Here is a 21,386-nt window from a genome sequence, read left to right as displayed (position 1 = left end):
AGCAAATAAGATGGGTGTGATGGTTCATAGCTGTAATCCCAGCTAAGTGGGAGGTACAGCTGGGAGGACTGTAGTCTGAGGCCAGCCTGAGCAAAAAAGCAAACCCTGTCTGAAAAATAGCCTAAAGCAAAAAGGGGTGGGGGTACAGCTCAAGTGGTAAAGTACTTGCCCAGCAAGCACTAAGGCTGGGGGTTCAAAACCGAGTTGCTTTCCACTATTCCAATATGAATATCTCACGACATGTTTAAGTACTCTCCTTTTGATGGACTTAGGTTTGTTTCCAGTTTTTGGTTATTATAAATAAGACTTCTATGAATACTCTTGTTCCAGTCTTCTGTGGACATGTGTTCTTTACTCCCCTAGAATTCTCTGAGGTAAATGTATCATTTCACACTTCCACCCACTTTCTATTATCAGTCATTGAATTTTAGCCATTGAGTGGTCAAGTGAGTCCCCATCTTTCTTTTGGCAGCAGAGCCCTGAGTTTTAGTAGAATCCGAGGATTCTCATTCAGATGCTAATTTCTCAATGTCACTTTCAAGTTGGTATTGACAATGATCTAGCCGATGAAATGCAAACAAAGGTAATACTTGCACGTTTGGATCACATTTTTTTAAAGAAGCTAACTACTTTCCCTTCCCTTCCCTTTTCTCCTTTCCTTAGGATATAATGTGAAGTTGATGCTGGTGAGCCAGCACAGATCAGGGGCAGGAAACAGCCTAGAGGATAACAGAGCAAGAAGTTAGGACCTGTGTCCTACAGCTCTTCATAGAACAGAATTACCTACTTGCCTTGGACTACCTGTCTTCCTCTGGGCATTGGGGGGCCGGGGGGGAAATCAACAAATCAATTTCTGTCATGTTGGAGCCACTGTAATTTCACTACAGCTTATCTAGCATTCTGCCTACCATAAGAACTTTTAGTCAATCTTGCCAATGAATATTTACTGATTATCTAAGGTAAGGCAGATACCGTGCTAGGCAACATGGATTTTTTCAAGATGAATTGGATACCAGGTACAGTCACTCTGACCTGGAAAGGGAAGTCATTAATACTTGGGAAAGTACAAGTTTAACAACCTTATCAAATATCCCCCAAAAGTTCACAGGGCAACTCATGCTAAATGCCAACTGAGTACACAGAAAAAAAAGAAAAGAAAGTCCATGGTTTCCTTCTCTGATAGCTGGCACCTGTTCATCAAAGTGCTGACATAATGTGACATGACCTAGGCTACTAGGGCAGCAGGGTCATAAAAATTCAGGAAAGGGGGAAGAGAAAAGCGTAAGGGAAAAGGGAAAGACACTTAAAGAAATTGAGATAGCTTCGAAAGATCCCAGGTCAAAAGACCTGCCTGTCAAGTTTAACATGATCTTTACCTTGGATGAAGATTTTTTGAACATCTTGACTTTCATTTTCCTATCTCTAAAGCAGGAACTGTTTCATTACATTCATTTTACTCCAAGGAACACTTACTCATATTAATTTGAGTAAAGACAGTGAATATTGTAATGATATTCATAATGTGTAAGAGAGGCATCTGAAAATAGGATCTGATGGAGGTGGGGCCTTGTAGAGACTGGAATTGTATTTAGGTAAAAGATCCATGTGTCTTCATTTTAGAGACATATTTTTAGTTCCACTTTAATTAAAACTCTTTCAGGTGATTGAAACCCCAACTCAAAATGTCTTGAGTAATAAAGGAAATATACTATCAATTGAAGAATCAGTGAGTGTGATAGCCTGGGGCATGACAGAGTCAGGTGGTCAACCAATGCCGCCAGGACCCAGCCCTCTTCCTTCCTTGGCTCTGCTTTCCTTCACATCAGTCTTGCCTTCAGGATGACCAACCTAAAGACTCTGAGCAGCTGTAGACCTTCACTCTCTGGTTAGTTAGAGAAAGAGAGAGAGAGAGAGAAGCAGCCAAAGTGGTTAACATGAGAAGAGTGTATAGACAGAGCGTGGAACAGAAGGGAGATTGACTACCAAAATGTAGACAGAGAGCTATGTCACGGGAGCTGAGGTTTGAAGTAGAACACAGCCAGAGTGCCATTTCAGCCCCTTTTCCATTATTATAACAAAATAACGGAGACAGAGTACTTTCTAAAGAGCAGTGTTTATTTAGGTCACAGTTTTGGAGGCATTGAGTCTAAACAGTATGGCACAGGCTCTGTTGACAGCATTGTGGACACAGCATCATGGCAGGAGCCCCTGTGAAAGGGAATGATCATGTGGTGGGGACAGGAAGCCAGATACAGGGAGGGGGGTCAGCCTTGTTCTTTTATAATAATCCCTCTGTCTTGGAAAGTCAGTGGGGACTCAAGGAACTACATTAATCCCTTCCAAGGACAGCATCCCCAGTGACCTAAGGACTTCCTACTAGGCCCTGCCTCTTAAAGTTCCCACCACCTCTTGACATCACCACACTGGGGACCAAGCTCCCAACATAAGAACCCTCTGGGGACAAGCCACATACTAATCAGAGTCTGGGGAGTAACACTCCAGTCTTACTCTTCCCCTCCCTCCAACCTCCTCATTGGCCATATTCAACTAGGAGCCAGAGGGAACCTACACTGTGCAGACCAGTTTTCTTCAGGGCATAGAGGAGGTGTAGAAATGGGGAGAGGGGATTATTCATGATATCAAGTGCATCCTCTCACATTCAAGTCCAGCAAAAAGACCACAACTGCACGAAAGTGTCCTTAGTTCAGACTAGTCTTCCGACCATCACTGTGGCACAGGGAATGAAGCTGGGTGGGCTAACTCCCTCCCCTACATCAGAGAAAAGGGGGAGAAGTAGTATCCTCAAAGAAAGTAGGGGTCACTATTAAAGGAAGAAGGAGAATGGATGTTAAGTGTCATCTGAAGTGATCATCTTTGTCTCCATTATATGTTTTCAATTATTCATGAAAATGTATGCTGGATAATGTTTTGCAAAGGAGACCTATAAATAAATGTGGCATGACTAAGATAACTGGTTGGACACAGAGGGGTTGAATTCGGTAGTGGTAGGTGTCTGGAAGAAAATACTGTCATTTGCTATTGACATAGAACAAATTCAACCATGTATTGCATTCAACAATGTAGGCAGCTAAACTAGTGTATCTAACATGTCTCAGTAGTAATTATTGTCCCTTTTGGAAGCTGTAGGGTGGAGCCAGTTATACATGTACCCATGTTTCCTGCCTGCATGCTAATTTTTTTCCATTTTACAAATGAAGAGTTTAACTTTGGTGTCTAAGACAAGAGCCTAGGTACCCAAATCAGTGACAAAATCATTAACATATAGCAATTCTGGAATATTTTTCAAGAAAGCATAATTCCCTTTTTTTAAATAAAACAGATAGTGCTAGTTTTAATTACTTGGGTTCGCTAGCACTTGAGTACATTCTCTCACTGAAGACATATGGAGGGAATAACTTGTGCAAAGGCACTGTAGTAGGTAGGAGTATGTCTGATTTTGAAGGGCCAAGAAAACTAATATGCCTGAAATAAGGATGGAAGCATGGAGCAGGGGTCAGGGAAAAGAGACTGGAGAGGCAGACAGAGACTTTGTAAGGTAAGTGATCATTTATAATTATTATTTTATTTTATTTTTTTTAATGTAGTAAATTTGATTTTTCATTTGTTTTATGGCTTTATTCTATGTAAGTAATGGCATATTATTATTAATATTAGTACTTATTAGCACTTACTACTATTAATACATTTCATAAAGTTTATGGGCTGTGGGTATAGTTTAGTGGTAGAGACTTGCCTAGCATGCACAAAGCCCTGGGTTCAATCCCCAGCACCACACACACACACACACACACACACACACATACAAATCAAATAAAGTTTATAAAAGTGAAGGAAACTTTTTAATACATTAAGTACAGGTGAGCATATAGTGCACATGGGATATGACAAATTCATCAAGATAGTATCTGAGTAAAGTCTGGGAAATAATGGTGTGCTAGGCATTTTCATTTTTCCCTCCATCCACTTTCCACATCATTTCCTGTGACCCTACAGCTGACTCTAAGTCCTGCATCATCCAGTGTCCCTTGTCCTCCACCCTGGTTGGATCTGGCTGATAGGAGTCACCAGCAGGAGGCTGAAGGGAGACAAGAGTATGGAGTTAGGGTCTTTATCCCCCCTATACCTGTATCTCTCCAAACAGAATTGTTATGGATGGCCCTCTACCAAAGGCCACAACTCCTGTCTGACAGTGCTCCCATACAGCCAGAGGACTTTCTCCAAGCCTAGTGACTACCTCCTCAGCTCAGCTCTTAACCAATATGTGGAAATGGCTCCTGCTGCTGCTGACCTCGGGACACCGTGCCATCCCTTATAGGATGGCCATGCCTTCATAAATCAATCGCCCTTTGAACATGCTCTGTATAGCCTACCAGGACTCTGACCTGTGTACGTGATATGGTGGGAAGCACAAACTCTGAAGCGAGACAGAGTAGATTCGAATCTCTGCCAACCACTGTGGGACTTGGGCAAATTGATAAACACAGTGTCCATCAATCCAGGAAGACTGCTCTGTGAGAGCACACACCACCTCTCTTTCCAGGAGCTATAACCCCAGCTTCTGGGTGAGCACTTGGTACTTAGTCAATGCTTAAGAAAAAAATTTGCATGGCTGGGTTTCTCCCGACCTTATGCACAGACTGAAAAGGAGAAAGAAGTAAAACATTTGTACTTTAGAGATGACATCCAAGGACATGTGTGAAACGAAGCAGTGGGCCTCACACACGAGCTTTAGTGGAGGCAACACAGGGACAGGGTGAGGCTGGTGGAAAAGGGAAAAAGCATGACAAGGAACTCCCTGGTAAAGGGCACCCTGCCTTTCCAACCCCTGTCCATGGAGATCACATTTTCTTTCCTGGATTCTCTCCATCTCAAAAGACACTTCCCTTCAGATGGGGAGTTCTCTAGAGGTCTTCTTTCCAGTAGAGGAAGCTGCATGAAGGAGGGCACCTAAAGAGGCCTTCATTGAACAAGTTCAATGAAGGAGATAGAAAAGGAGTAACTAGACGGGCAGAAGGCTTATGCAAGACAAGAGGGCTGGATCTGAACCCCGGAAGTCAGGAAGAGGCGATGAGATGGTGTGTTGGTTTCCTAACACTGCTGTAACAAATTGTCACAAAGGGGCAGCACGTGGCCTTAAAACAACAGAAATTTAATCTCTCTTAGTTCTGGAGGCCAAAAGTCTGAAATCAAGGTATTTGCAGGACTGTGGTCCCCAGAGAGAGTTTGGGGGCAAATCCTTCCTTTCTTCCAGCTTCTAGAGGCTCCAGGAATCCCTTGGATGGGATTTATGATGGTAAATCTTCAATCTCTGCGTTTGTCTTCTGTTTTCACATGGCCTTTTCTTCTCTTTCTGTCTTCTTCTGTCTCTCATAAGGACACTTGTCACTGGGTTTAGGACTCATCTGAATAGTCCAGGATGGTCTCATCTGGAGATTCTTAACTGAATTACACCTGAAAAGGCCCTTTTTCCAAGGGTCATGCTCACAGTTTCAATGTGGACATACAATTTTGGAGGATACCATTCAAACTACCACTGATGCCAAACAGAATAAATGGTTGTCATATTTTTAAGCAAAAGAGTTGCTAGATGAACTTGATACTTCATGGTTAAGGATTAAGCTGAAAGTAGTGGAGAGAGAGGGGAGAAAGACAAGGGAGGGCTTTAGGTAGATGCTCTTATTATAGTACCTTTGGGAAAATAGGGTATGGACCAAAGCAGCCACTGCAGGAAAGAGAAGGAAGTAATGCATGTGAAAGATCTTATTTTTAAAGTCTACCTTGTTATTTGAAGTTCTCTGCAATGATATGGAAACAACATAAGTTTCAAGTTATAAGAGTTAAGTGTAAGTGCCAACTTGTAACTAGCTGGGGTCAAATCCTTAGTTTTTGATTCTTTATCTATAAATTGAGGGTAACAGCAAAGTCTAGCCACTAGGACAGGTTTACACTGAAGTTGGAGTTAGGCACCACCTGAGAAGGCAGCATACAGGAGGTTAAGAGTACAGGCCATGGCCTCGATTTGCCTGCTTTAAAGTTCTGGCTCTGTCCCCCAGTAGTAGCTTTGGCGAGATCCTTAGCCCTACTAGTCCTTGGTTTTCCCACCTGTGAAATTTGGATGATAATGATCTAAGTCACAGAAGCATTAAATGAGATGGTACAAAATTTAGCTCTCAGCATCTAGCTTTATAGCATTCACTGAATGAGCATTGGCACTTATCTATGGGAAAGAACTTTGTAAATTTCAAAGTGGATAGCAGTGATTTGTGATTTAGAAAAATAACAGTAAAATGAAACTTTAGAAAACAAAGCTTCCTGGACTTGTTCTCCACCCACTGGATTAAGATCAGCAGTTTTTAAAACTCCTCAGAGGATTCTGCTGCCCAAAGGAGAAATTTATTGTGGAAGTTCATGTTATTAGGATCCATTTCCTAATAATATTCATAAAAGAACAGAAAGAGCCAGTAATCCTAGCTACTGGGGAGGCAGAGATCAAAAGGATCCAGGTTCAAAGCCTGCTTGGGCAAGTAGTTCCAGAGACCCTAACTCAAAAAATACCCTAAAAAGGGCTGGTGATGTGGCTCATGTGGTAAAGTGCCTGCCTAGCAAGTGTGAAGCCCTGAGTTCAAGCCCCAGCATTACCAAAAAAAGAATCTGCCTCTTAGAGAGAGATTTGCTTGAAACAAATTGAGTTTCAACTTTTCCACTACAAAAAACCCCACTTAATATATGTCAAGTACTGTTAATTACGATATGTACATATGCATACAAATTCATTTAATGTTTGCAACATCCTTTGGAAACAGGGGAAGAAGGGAAAGAGGGAGAGAGAGGAGAAAGAAAGAAGGAAAGAGAATGAGAGCGGACACATGAGACATACTACCCCAAACATAAATGCCTTTCACAGGATGTGTGAATCTCCAGGAGTTGCAGCCTGGTGACGACTAGGGAAACCAGGTTTGAGAATATTTTACAACTCCTGACACAAGCACTGACTACAGTAACATTCAGAAAAGAAAAATAATTTTAGTTTGTAGGTTGTGCATGGCTGTGTACATGCGCCGGTGTATTTACACCGCAGGAAAAAAAAAATCCTGCAATTCTTCCACTGTGCTCTGGATTCGTTGCAGCTAACAAAGCACAAGAGGGCGCCAGAGGAGGTAGAAACGCATGTGCACTGCAACCACTTGGTAAATTCTCTAGTCTTAATTTATAAGGAAGCTTATTATTGATTCTCGTGATTATTCAAGAACGGAGTGACTATCCGAATGAATTTATTGGCTAATATTTCAATGATGCCTTTTCGCAAGTGAAAAAGCTAAAGTAAATAAGCAATGTTGGAGAGTGCAGAAAATAAAGGAGATTGCTAGCAATACATTAATTCATTTATCAAACATTTACTTTATGTGTGTCTGGTAGTATTAGGTGCTGTGGTTGGAAAGATGAAACCACGATTTTCCATTGAGCCCATTAGTAACATCAGAAGTTAAAATTTTCATGCTACTTTACTTTTTTCTGTTTGAAAATCTCCCTATACTCTTTACCTGTTCATCCCTTGAACTCTCCAGAGGAAATATGTGTAATGGCAAAGCATTGAGACATTGGAGCAGGAAAGCTGTTTTTAGTTCTAAATTCTGCCACTTTCTAGCTCTCAGCCTCCTTGTGCCCAGAGTTCCTCCTCTGTAAAATGGGCTAAAGTTCCTCCCTCACTGGGTGTTGTGAAGATTAAATGAGGTAACCCACGCAGAATGCTTAGTATGGATCATAATTAAGAACTCAGTTTCTATTTTTATTCGATACTATCCATACTCAGGAATCCAACCACAATCATAGATTTAAACAACCACAGTGCTGGAAAGGGTGTTGTACTAGCTAACCCCCACATATTATAAATGAGAACATGAAATTCTGCTACCTGCTAGCTATGCTTACATGCTAGCAATGGAAGCATGGAGAAGTTTCTTAACTGTCCAAAGCCTGTAAACAGGAACTGATGGCCAGGCCCCTCAAAGCTGTGGAGAGAATTAATGAGGCAATGTATACAAAGGTCTTACTAGCACCCAAGTCAGGACTCAGTTCTTTCATGCTATGGGATGGTCAAAAATGATACACTCCAGCAAACTATACACCCCAAGCTTTCAGAAAAAGATGGCCAAGTAGTTTCAGATTTTACAATGAGGCTTCCATCAAATCAAACCAATGATAAACTGCAAAGTCTGTATCAGCAGTCCTCACATGGAGGAAGGGACCTTATACTTTAACCATGAAAGTAACTGCTGGAAACTGAGGAGCCTAGAATTCAACACCCAGCTTGAACTTCTCCCTTCCAATGAGGAGGAAAGCAATCTGGAGATTGGGAGGTAGACAGCTAAGAAGACGAGACTTGGGATACCCCTTGAGGCTAAAAGTCCCTCTCAGATATGATATAAGAAGATATGCATCTTTTTTCTTGGCTTAAAAGGAAGTTGAGGAGAGGAGCTGAGGGATGAATGCCCAGATCCAATTATGTCAGGCTGTGAGCAGAAATTTTGGTGGGTGGGGGTGAACACCTGACCAGAACTCCATGAAGAGAAGGTGGAATCTGTTTCATTCATACTGTGTTCCTGCCACCTAGATTAGTGTCCTTAGTTGATGCTCAGTAAATATTGAGTAAACAATTAAAACACTCCTTATAGCAGAGAGAAGTGAAAACATATCTTTGAAGGTGTCAAAATAATAAATTATATCTAGTCTTACATATTTCTTTTAAATCATGAAAATTTTGCACTACTCTCCAACATCTATTGGTATTAATTTTTATATAAATTATTGATAGCAGTTGCAGTGAACAGCCGTTGTTTTTCTTACTATATAGCACTTATTTACATTCTCTCTGGGACCTACCTTTCCCATTCCCAGTCCAGCAGGTCCTTCTAGAATTAAATTCATCTTTAGTTTCAAAGTGTGGGCATAGGATTGACTTACAGCCGATCTAAATGTTTCCTTCTCCCTTGCCACAGTGATTGTTTTAGGGGTTAGAAATCAGACCTCATGAGACATAATTCCTGAATTTAGCTGTGACTCTGGAAGAACTGGGCCTGGGTTTGTGAGGATATTAATGTATAGGACAATTTTTTTTCCTTCTACCATTTTAGGTTCTCAGTTGGGGCCACTAACAAAAGGCAGATTAACAAGAGAAAAGCATACAAATTTATCTTAGTTATCTGATGTGTGAATTTTATAAGGAAATGAAGACCCAAAAGAAGTGGCTAAACCTAAGTGTTTTTGTATTAGGTTTAATGAAGAGTAGAAAGTTATGGAGGATGTGATAGGGAAAGAGCTTGAGCTGAGAGAAGAAACTCAGCAAAGCCCATTGTCTCATTCCTCTCAGCATCCACCAGATTCAGGTGTAAGGATGCTCCTTTCATGGGCTGGCAGAGTAGCTTAAGTGGTAGAGCATCTGCTTCACAAGTGTGAGGCCATGAGTTCAAACTCCAGTGCCGCTACTTTCTACCAGGTAAAGGGAGGACTCTCTCACATGAGGGGCATATGACCTGCTTCAGGGGAAGAAGGCTAAAGATAAGTCAGAGAGTCCTGCCATTTCTCAAATTCTTTCAGCTTAAAATATCCAATATGCCAAAATATCCAATATGCCCAGGCGCCAAATATTGAGTAGCATGTCCTGAGTTCCCTCATCTAATGCAAGCCATCATGTCACCTTGTAAAGAAGATTTGTCTAGGAGTGAAGTCAGAGCAGAAGTGGAGTAGGGTCATTCAGCAGAGAAAGAGATTGGGTCCTAAGACATTGTTTGATAGAACTGTACAAGTCAATAAATTATTTTTTGTTCCAATCACGTGCAACAGAAAGGACCCTAATTGATTACTGTGAATCACTTACTGTGCCAAGTGCTTCCTGTATCTTGTCTAATCCTTAGACTAGTCCTATGAAGCAAAGATGAGATAGTTATTAAAATCTGGCGGAAAGTAGAATGTAAAAACTAGTATGTAAATTATCTAGGATCACCCAACTTATAAGAATCAACACTTAAATCTAGTTCCAGGCTTACTGTAATTATGAAACAGGCAATTCCTGTTTCAGACTGTATCAGAAGTGATACAGCGTGACCTCAGTTGGGTGTGGCTTCATGTAACAGTGATATATTTCCATGCAACTTACACCTTCACTGACCTCTCCTTTCCCTGAGTGTTCACCAGGGTGGCCACCAAATTTATTACACCCTGTTCTGTGTTCTTCACTAACTGTCTTACTGGAATGAACATTCTATTTTGCTTGCTCTGATATCCTCAACTCCTAGAATGGTGCCTGACCAACAAAGGCATTAAATCAATTCTTGTTGAATGAATAAATAAGCTAGCTTTTCTTGACTACATTGTACAACTTGTAGAGCAGTAGAACTCAAGAACTTTGTACCCTTGATAATATTGGTCAAAATCTGTTTGGTTTTTTGTCTTCCATGCCCTCACATTGTAGGAGCTGAAAGCACACATTTCATGCACACACGTGCACATCTTGACTGATAGCTATATGAACCTTAACTCAAAATGAGGTTATTCTCCCAAGCTCCACAGCAAAGTTCTATGAGTGTGTGGTTAGTGCATTGAAGCAGTGGAGTGAATGTTCCCAATCTTTGCGAACAAACATAGGAGCCTAAAGGATCCTATCCTACATCTCATCCTAGTTCTGCTACTTAACAGCTCCTGGTCTTGGGCAAATTCCTTTCCATCCTTGTGCTCCACTTCCTCAGGTATAAAATAGAAATAATAATTGAGACTAATTTATCACTCAACTTTTATGAGGATCAAACAATATGGTTATAGGAAGACCAAAAAATAAAGCATGCTGTTATAAGTAAAAGAGGTTGAAAATCTCATTTTGATGGCTGAATTCCTTTTATTGATTGGTCGTGAGTGTAACATGAGATTTGGTTGAAAGCAAATTGGAAATAATTTCAGTCAAATATAATTTGGAACAAAGAAATTTGACTGAAATTAATTTGACTCATAGGATAATTTGGTCACAATAATAATTTGATAAAGAAAACACATTTCTCAGTCATTGGTTTTACAAACATTGTTCAGTTGGTTTACTTTAGCAATGGAATCTTTTTGTATCATTTAGCATTCACTAAAGAAATTCTCAGAATGCTTTTTCTTTCCTGTTTAATTCACTTTAAGGATAACTTTGAGTTGGATTTCTCAACAGTTTGTCCATATATCAACTGTGGGTCCTCTCAGAAGATCCAATTAACATCAATTAATAATTTATAAATAGGAATTTGTAATTGAAGAATTATAAAAATGGATTACGGGAACAGTCAACTCAGCTTGATAAATATTACAGCTTGTCTTTCAAACTTTTGAGCTCTTGGAAACTGGCTGTGTTGCGGTCTTTTTTTTTTTTTTTTTTTTTAATCACTTTTATGTAGTTTACTGTTGAGAGAGAGCAATGAAGGGAGAAAATCTCCAGTGCAGGGAAGGAAGCATTCAGGATTCCAGCGTGGACAAAGGCACTATTATCTGCTAAGAGCCTTCTAAAACCTCCATTTAAATTTAAAACTAGCAGGCAAGCTCAACTGTTGAAGTGGAAGAAGAGAGATTGGGTGGGAGGAAGACAGTGAGAGGACTTGAATCAAGGCTTGATACTGTCAACTCGGTGGACAGCACAAGAGGGCAGTGCAGAGCTAACAGTTCAGCACCTATCTGAATCATACATAGACTCGCAGCTAAAGATAACATTAAAATTCAAAGCTTTGGGATAAGGATTAGAACATTCTATTTATAAGGCTGTCGACAAAGTTAATGCTCATGGATTTTTTATTGCTTTTATCATGAAAAATTGAAAGTAGGAAGAATCTTGTATTAAATTTCCACACCCATCACCCAGATAATATAATTGACAAGATCTCACCCCCTTCTGTTAGTAATGTCTTTTTACCTTAATTTATTTTTGAAGTATTTTAAAGCAGATTCCCTCCCTATTCCAGTTTGCATCCCTGCAGGGTAAGGAGTTTTGTTTTGTGGTTTGTTTTTGTTTTTTAACATAAATACAAGCGATTATCAATGTTAATAAAATTCCTTGTTATTATCTCACATCCAGTTCATATTAAAACTATTGCAATTGCCTCAAAGATATCGTATCTTTAGTTTAGTTTGAATCAGTAACCAAACAAGGCCCATAAATTAATCTGATTGTTCCATTTCTTAAGCTGTTTAGTCTTTTATTAGCCCCTTGTCCTCATACCTTTTTTCCTCTTTCTTTTGCCTCTGACTTGTTGAGGAAAAAAATCTATATCCAATTTTTACTAGTAACTTTTAATATTTTAAAACAAGAATAGATCAATGTTATATTCTTCATGGACCATTTACAGTTATGAGGGCATTTGGATTGCAGCTTTTGGTTTCATGGCTTGTTATTCTCAAACTAAAGAGCATGTGCTTTGGAGGCAGGTAGGTACACATTCGAATTCCAGCTCAGCTATGTACTAGCTGGGTTTCCATCAGTCTGTGCCCCAATTTCTTTATTTGTAAAATGATTTTCTTGGGAGGATTAGATGAGACAGTTTATGGTAAGTCCTTGAGACAGAATAGCTGCAACATAATTAAATATTGATATTATTTTCACCAAAATGTATTTTCATAATACTTACCATTTCTGACTAAGACAGGTAACACACAATCTGAGAAAAAGGCAGACAGTTCATTTTCATTCTCATCACAGGTGGAAAGTGTTAATTAGTTTAGCCTTACCACCTTTATTCTCATGCTGAAAACTATGGAATTTGAATATAGAAATTAGAATTCCTTAAAGGCAAAATAGTTTCTGCCGGGTATCGAGGGGGTGGGGGGGAGAGGGAGGGGGAGGGGGGAGGGGGGAGAAATGACCCAAACATTGTATGCACATATGAATAAAAAAAAAAGAAATTAGAATTCTTGCAGAGCCATAGCAGATGAAAATGTTCTATTACACATTAAGATGATGTTAAAGAAAGTTTTATGACTATATCCCAGCAAGTCAAGAATTCATAATCCTAATTTTTTTGTCAAATCTCAGTACATCATCCAATAGCAATAGTTATTGCAATAGTTATAGTAATGACAGTCTTATTTTTCCAGTCAATAGGATGCCAAGTCTTCATTCATGAAAACAATTCACCTACACATCCAACAGTCCTCCTACCAAACATCCACCATAGTAAATCACAAAATATGGGTTGACTCACTCAGCAAGTGAAAGTTTAAAGAAAAGGACACCAAGAGTGGGTGGGGTCACTGACACTCCTTGGTCCACTAGAAATCATTGTGTGAGAATCTAATATTTAAGAGCAGTAAGTATTCTTCAGCCTCAGAGAGATTTCTACCACTCCTATTGGGCTGGACCAATTCAGTCTGAAATAAGAATTCATTTGATAACTCAAAAGTGGAAAAACTTAAGCCCATTCTTAAGTTGCATATAAACAGCAAGAGGACAGTGAAGTTAGCTGCTAGTGTTTTAAGTTTCTTTTGTGGACCTGAAATAGTCTATAAGTATTTTTTAAATCTTACTTTTTAATTAAAATACAGCATTCTGCCTCAAATCCTTTTATTTATAATATGTAAATAAAATAAAAACATAGTAACTAAATTTTAAAATAAACATGTACTTGTTAGTTAAAAAAATTATGTATGCTCATTAAAATGCATCCAAACACAAACATTTATTTGAAGATAATGTAATTTGGCAATAATTTTGTTAGGATGATACAACAAAAAAATAGCACCCATATATATATGGGTGCTATATATATATATATATATATTGATATATTGATATATATATATATATATATATATATATATATATATATATAAAACATTAGAGATGGTTCCCTATCTCTTAAAAAACACCTGCTTCAGTTAGCTCTTCTTATAGCATAATGATCACTTTTCTAATGGGCTACAAAAATGCATGTCAAAATTGTAGTTGTTTAACTGTACTTTTGTAGTGAAATACATGCTGCAGGTACCTGAGATGCAAGGCTCATGTATAGCAGACTTTACAATAAAAACAAAAATATGTTCTTTGTAGGACAACTTGATCAGGTTCCATTTTTTCTAACTAGTGATTTAAGTCAAACTTACTCGAATCCAAAGAGAGGAATGAGTACCAAATGGACAACACTGGTCAGTGGCTGCATGAATGACTTCATCTTCAGATCAAATTCCTCTAGTTAAAATTGGACGGCACTTTCCTTGGAAGTTTCATGGAGATTACACCATTCTAACAATCCTAACATGGTTGGTATTATTTTCTTTCCCGGGACAAGATGGACTGCCAGGAAACATTTAGTCTTTCTGTGGTCATGGTTGAAAATTGAACCTAATTGTTAGTAAAACATGCTAATTGTCAGAAACAGATGTTTTAAGATGGGTAAGTCATTTTTGACAGTGTAGCAAAGCTCTTGGAATGGTTATCTATCTTTGAATTGTGATTGCAGAATTCCAGAACTGAAGAGTTGGAGGAGCCTTTAAATCATGTAGCTCTTCCTCTAATGTCTGTTCAGATTAAGCTAGAGACTCTTATGACCTTGTAAAAGTTCCCAAGGATGAAGATTCTATTCCTTTCTTAGTAACTGATTCTAAGAATTAACTAACACAGATGTCTAAGTCCTTTCCTGAAGTCCAAAGTATATCTGATATTTTTGTAGTAGCCCTAATAAATTTCCAACTGTATATATTAAGTTGTGGGAAAGCATTGAACCTGGAATCAAAAGACCTGGATTTGATACGTCCTAATTGACCTTTGGCAAGTCCTTTATTCTTTCTGGGGTTTAGTTTCCTTATCTATAAAGTGAAGTCAATAATTCTTACCTCTCTCAGAGGAGGTCATGAGACTCAAATGAGCAAAGATATGTGATAGCATACAATAATTAAAAAGTTGCAGGCATTCATCTTAAGCCTTATGCTATTAGGAAGTATAGAAAGATTTAGCATTTAGGTCTTAAACATTTATGCTGGTAGGAATTTTAGGGATGTTTTTCAGGCTACATTAGAAAACCATTAACTCAGGGGTCTGAACCTTAGGCTTAAAATCTTTAAATTTTCAACCTCCATATGCTCTTATGCTCTTTTTAAGCATTTTGTGAATTGTAAATCATTATATAAATCAAATTATTGTGAAAAATGACTAGTGTTTTTTAACTAAGAGCCAGTAAACCATCTGTTTCAGAAATCTATGGCTACACTGTTTCCCATACAAGTGCTAACCAGGCCTGATGCTGCTAAGCTTCTGAGATTAGGTATATATAACCATAGACTGACTATATTTTATAAGTTTTGGGGTGAGCAATTCCTTCTTGGAAGCTATAAGCCAAACTCTTTAATAATCAATCCAATTTTCAAGGAACTTGACTATCCAGAGAATCACATGATCTCTTTTCAATTTTTTATTAGCAAATATTAATTGTACAGAGGTTTCATTGTGATATTTCCATACATGTGTATAATGCAGTTTGATTAAATTCACCCTCTCTATTATTCTTTCTGATTCCCCCTTCCCCCTTTTCTAAACAGTTTTCATCTAGTTCCATTGTTCTATTGTGTATTTTCATACACGTGCATGAAATACTTCATTCATACTCACCCCCCACTTTCACCCTTTCCCTTCACTCTCCCCTCTCCCAGCTGGTACCTCCCCAAATAGTGCCCCCCTTTTAGACTCAGAAACACATGATCTTAACATGCTAGTCAGTATCCACAAACTCGAAGGACCATATTGAAAAGCAAAAGAAATATCTATTTGTAGAGTACATTTTCTAAGCTCTTCTATATATCACAAACTAAAGGTGTGATATGGCTCTCATCCTTAGGATAATTGCAACAATTTGAAAGGTTGCAACAAAAAGTAAGAAACATCACTTATTATTTACAACCAACACACTTTGAGTGGGATTGACCTCATCCTTTGGTGGTGCCTGGTTGGTCTAGGCCAATCTGGATAATCCTGACCTCTTTGACATTATTCAGAAGTACTCCAATCACAGTGAAATTTAGAATCTTTATATGAAAGCTGTGAAAAGTGACTTTCTTCCCAAGATGTGAATTAGAGCGTCCATAGCCCAGAGGATGTGTCTAGCAGCTGAGCTGAGACTATAAATAAAGTGAACAGAGGAATAGAGAATAGATATGTAGGAAAGAGATGAAGCCTAACACATCTCAGGACTTCTCTCTTATGAATGCCAACACAGTCTCCAGAGTTTCAAGCTTCTTTGAAATTTATTTTCTGTTAGTTGAAGCCCAAATCATCCTAAATTATGTATTTCACATATAAAGCACTCTTACATCCTATATTGCATAACTAGGCATTCACAAGGACTCTGTGGCGTGGGTTTTACTGTTTCCCCCCTTTTTACTGAAGAGGAAAGGTGTTTCAGAGGTTTCTAACCTGCCTAAGGCCCATGCCAGGTAAGCATTAGAGCTGGAAATAGAATTGGTGTTCTAGTCTAAAGTCATTGCTTTCCACTCTACCATGTTATGAAAAGATGCCAAATTAAGAGCAAATTTGTGAAGTTTCATAACCTGGGCAACATGTGGGACTTTATATTTATTAATATTATTTAAATATAGTAGGCACATATTACACAATTCAAAATCTCAATCTTTGGTTCACAGTAGTGACCGGATTAATTTTAAAATTTCTGCCATATGGGCTCATCTAAGTCTGCTGTAACTTTCATGAATGTACTGTTGTTCTAGCTCTGTACTATACAACAAAGCAGCAATGTTGATCATAAGTCACTTGAAAATTGGGGTTTTAAGCATGTCATGGTTTGTGACATTCAATTGGTCCTAATGTTAAGAGGGTCCAGTGGAAATCTTTGAATTGTTGCCAACTTCAAAACAATATTCTTTGAAGGTGAGATGATGCATGTATCAGTCTTCATTAAAATTCCACTCTCCAGTGCCATGTGTGTGGAGTCTAGTTATATTAGAAAGGCTCAGTTGATATTTACTCATTCATTTGATAAAAATTCATTGAGCACAAACTGGGAGTCAGAAACACTAGAACCCAGAACTGAGCTGCTATCCCAGAAAGCAACTTGATTGCCTAAAAGCATTGGACATCCTTTTGCTCTAAAGCATTTTCTGGGAGCATTGTATATGTGCCTAACCTGAGTAATGATGTGTATCTAAAAAGTAGATATTATGGAAAATTTGACCTAGGCTTTATGATTTGTTTTCTCAAGGAGAATAATACAGATAATGCTGATAGTTTTTGGCTGAAATTATCTGGACCAATACTGCAAAGGAAAAAAAAAAAAAAGGTTGCTTCCACTGACTACAATTAAAAACCCTGGGGAAAAATGCATAAAGCAACTCTCAGAAGACTCCAGGTAAACTGTGTAAAAACCCTGTACTTGAGGGAGTCAGCAATACATTTCCTGGATTGCTTTTATTCCCTTTCCTACGTATCCTGTCTCTATCTCTATGACAGCCTGAAACCCAAAATTATGAGTGGATAGGGACAGAAAAAGCTTTGGAAAAAAATCTGTGCTCTCTAGCCAAAGGACCTGAAGCAGGGACTCCTTCAGGACAGAGGTCTTGATTTTCCTTGCCCACTCTAGATGAGAATCAGCAAGGATACAGAGGCCTCCCCTTCCCACCAGTGCCAGCAGCAGCATTAAAAATTCCCTGAGTATGGCAGAACTCTTAGGATTCTACCAGTAGGATAGGTGAGGTCCAGCAATGAATGGGCACCTTTCCCCCATCATGGGTATGGTGGAGTTGACCATTGATGGGTTGAGCCCTTGTGAGCCTCCCACACACAGCAGGTGAGCAAGCATCAGCAACAAAGGGGAGTTGTTAAGATTTCTTTTCTGCTGTGGTCAGTGATTCAATGTGTTTATATCTTGCATGAGTTGAGAAAGTTGAGTTATTTACTCCACCCTATAGACAGAGCTGGAAATAATAGAATTCAAAGCTGGAAATAGAATACAAAGCTGGAAATAATTTTAGTATCTGAGCATAATTGCAGAAATGGGAGTCCTGCCCTCTTTATTTCTCCCAAATGCCTCTGTCATGTACTTCTTATGGGACTCTGTTGAACACAACCACCCATTGGGATGTGGCCTGGAGGCAAGAAAACTATCACCTGTTTCTTAGATTAGGCTGTTATTTTGCTTAACATAGGCTAAAGTGGCACCTAATGATCAGAGTGGGAAAAACGTTAGTGTGTGTGGCGGGACCGTGGCAAAGAGGCAGACCACAAACATCGAGTCTACATTCAAGTATCATGAGCCAAGATTTCTGGTTTTGGACATTGCCACAGACAGCCTAGCAGCCTATGAAAGGTTGTAAGACTTGGCATTTGGCAAAGATGCCCCAGGTCTTGCAAATAACAACTTCTTTTGTTTATCTTCTTTTGCAGTCTCTAGAACCAGAACTCCAAACCAATAGGAAGAGGACTGCCAAAGTGGGATACCCTTCAGAATAGGAATTCACCAAGAATAGCATCCCTGGAATGACCATAGAGGCAAAAGACAAGGAAATTCCTGTCACTTGCAACCTACAATAGCCTTTACTAAATCAAACAGAACTTTGATTCTCTCTTTTCCTGGTTAGGCTGTATCAGGACACCTTGAGTATACACCCTCCCATATCAGGGGCCCCCTGTATGCATCATCCTTCCAAGTCCACCCTACCCTGAGAGTAAAACTGAAAGCAGAGTAGAAAATGAGAACTTATTTGCTAAACTCGGGTGACATCTTGGTATTTCATGCTTCCCTGGCACCTTTCTCCTACCTAAGAAATACCCTAGCTTTGATAAACTTCCTTTCTACCAATTGCATTTTCCTTACTATCTGTTAAAACAAGAATGTGGACTACAAAGTGTTCACTTTTTTTTTTTCCAGATCCCTCTGGAACATGGGACTCAACCATCTCTTAACTACAGTGCACCCTATTTGAAGAGCATGACATTTGAACGGTACTTCTAATTCCCTGTCACAATGCTCTGCATGCAGTAGATTTCTTTGTGATTATTCTATTGGTTAATAATCTCGGGCAGAGCCATCACAGCTAAACCTTCCTCCTTATAGTTTTGTTTTGCCTTACTATTCTTGCCTTGGGCTGTTGTAGTCTTTTGATAAAGGTCTTAAATTAACAAGCTCATTTCACATCTAAAACTAAGACAACCCTTCCTTTCTTCCCCCCATTCCAAATGAGGACAATTTCATCCCTATCACTCTTAAGATCCCTTGTCCCCAAAAGCTCAGATACCAATTAGCCTCCATTGGAGATTAATAAACAATACAATAATGACAGATAAAAAGACTAATTCTTCAGCCAAGAGAATCACTTTAATTAATTTAATCCTGGCTGAAAGATCAGCTGTGCTCAGGCCTGCTCACCAGCAGGGCCCATTTATCCCAGTCTGTCCCGGCCTTGAAAGCCAGGGTGTGCTTGGGAGCCCGCACTTAAGTAACAATGAGAAACAGATTGTACTGTCAGGCTTCATTAAAGGTCATAATTAGTATTCCAATTTGAAGACCATCATTCCAGCTCAAGCTTTTACCAATTCTTCCCTGGTGCATTGTGAAGTTTGGTTCAGCTGTGACACGTTAAAAAATTCTCCCTGGACTCCATGGTGGCAGAGGATGGGTATCATTTGATGCCTGTCGCTCTGCAGCTTAAAGGGCAAATCCCCAGGGAAAAGAGGGAAAAGACAGTCCCAAGACTCTATTTGAAAACCACGTCATGTACAGCTGCCTCAGTTTCAGATATTTTTGAGGACTGGAACTTTCTAGGACTCAGCTATTGCAATCAGAAATGGGAGGGCTCTATCATCCTCACAGGAACTTATTTTAAATGTTCTCTTGCCAAAAGAAAAAAAAAAAACTGAAAAAGATCTTTTAATGGAACCATTAGCTAGAGAAAAATAGGAAGCACCATCAAAGTGGGAAATTGCACTGGGCCAAAGGCTCAATAGAAGAACAGGAAACTACCCTGGTTTAATTTAATAGCAACAATCCTCAAAGCATAATTCCATTGGCTTTGGGGAGACAGTTTTTAGCTTTCTGACTTTGCTTAGAATATGATATTTTAATTTTCTCTTTCTGCAAACTGCCAATTTTTAACTACTTTCCCTCTGCTGAAGAATTTTTGTCTGCCAATGATTTTTTTTTTTCATTTTTCTTTTATTATTCATATGTGCATACAAGGCTTGGTTTATTTCTCCCCCCTGCCCCCACCCCCTCCCTTACCACCCACTCCACCCCCTCCCGCTCCCCCCCTCAATACTCAGCAGAAACTATTTTGCCCTTATCTCTAATTTTGTTGTAGAGAGAGTATAAGCAATAATAGGAAGGAACAAGGGGTTTTGCTGGTTGAGATAAGGATAGCTATACAGGGCATTGACTCACATTGATTTCCTGTGCGTGGGTGTCACCTTCTAGGTTAATTCTTTTTAATCTAACCTTTTCTCTAGTTCCTGGTCTCCTTTTCCTATTGGCCTCAGTTGCTTTAAGGTATCTGCTTTAGTTTCTCTGTATTAAGCTGCCAATGATTTTGTGCAAGGGAGCATATCATCTCTGCTGGATGTTTCTCAATCACCTTTCTTTTCTGACTTATTCTTTTTTGGTTGCTTATTTTGGTTATTAGTCTTTTAATTCCTCCAACATGTTGTCTCATACTTCATTTGGTACCAGACCATGCTCTTCCTTTTCAAAACTGGTGCCTTTTTTTTTTTTAACACCAGAGTTTAATTTCCATAAGGAATGCACCCTAGAATCACTCCTTATGTTTTACTCTTTCTATCTTTCCTTCCTACCTTCTTTCCTTCCTTCCTTCTTTCTTTTTCCGTTTCTTTCTTTTTTCCCTTTTTAATTTCTTCCTCTTCCCCCTGTCCTGCTTCCTTACCTCCCCATTCTTCCATTTCTTCTCTCCCCTTCACTTCATCACTATTAACACTGGTAAGCAATGTGTAAGAAAAATAAAGTTACAATAAGAAAGACTAAATAGAAAATTACGTGCACCGCCACATATCACTCTATAAACCTCAAAAGCCTGATACCAAAAATTGTATGTTACTAATGACAGTCTCACTGGATATGCTTCAACAAAATCAAGAGGAAAAACTAAATAACTGTGTTTATAAATAAACCAAATTAAGCCTAAGTCTACTTTGCTATGGTTGTTTCTATTTTGAGTATTTTCTGAAGCTGTGTGTTTTGAATGATATAGTATTGACCATTAGGATAAAAATCATAACTCAATATTCACAGATTCACCTGTCCTTCCAAGCTTGGCCATGTCAATGTTATCTTGTGGCTTTACTCTTTCCTCCCTAGTTAGAAGCAATAGCAGCCTCATCTGTGTCCTGGGCTCTACAGGTA

Source organism: Castor canadensis, chromosome 1 (genome assembly GCF_047511655.1).
Source record: "Castor canadensis chromosome 1, mCasCan1.hap1v2, whole genome shotgun sequence".
NCBI classification, from domain to species: Eukaryota; Metazoa; Chordata; class Mammalia; order Rodentia; family Castoridae; genus Castor; species Castor canadensis.
Note: the sequence above shows the minus strand (reverse complement) of the source record.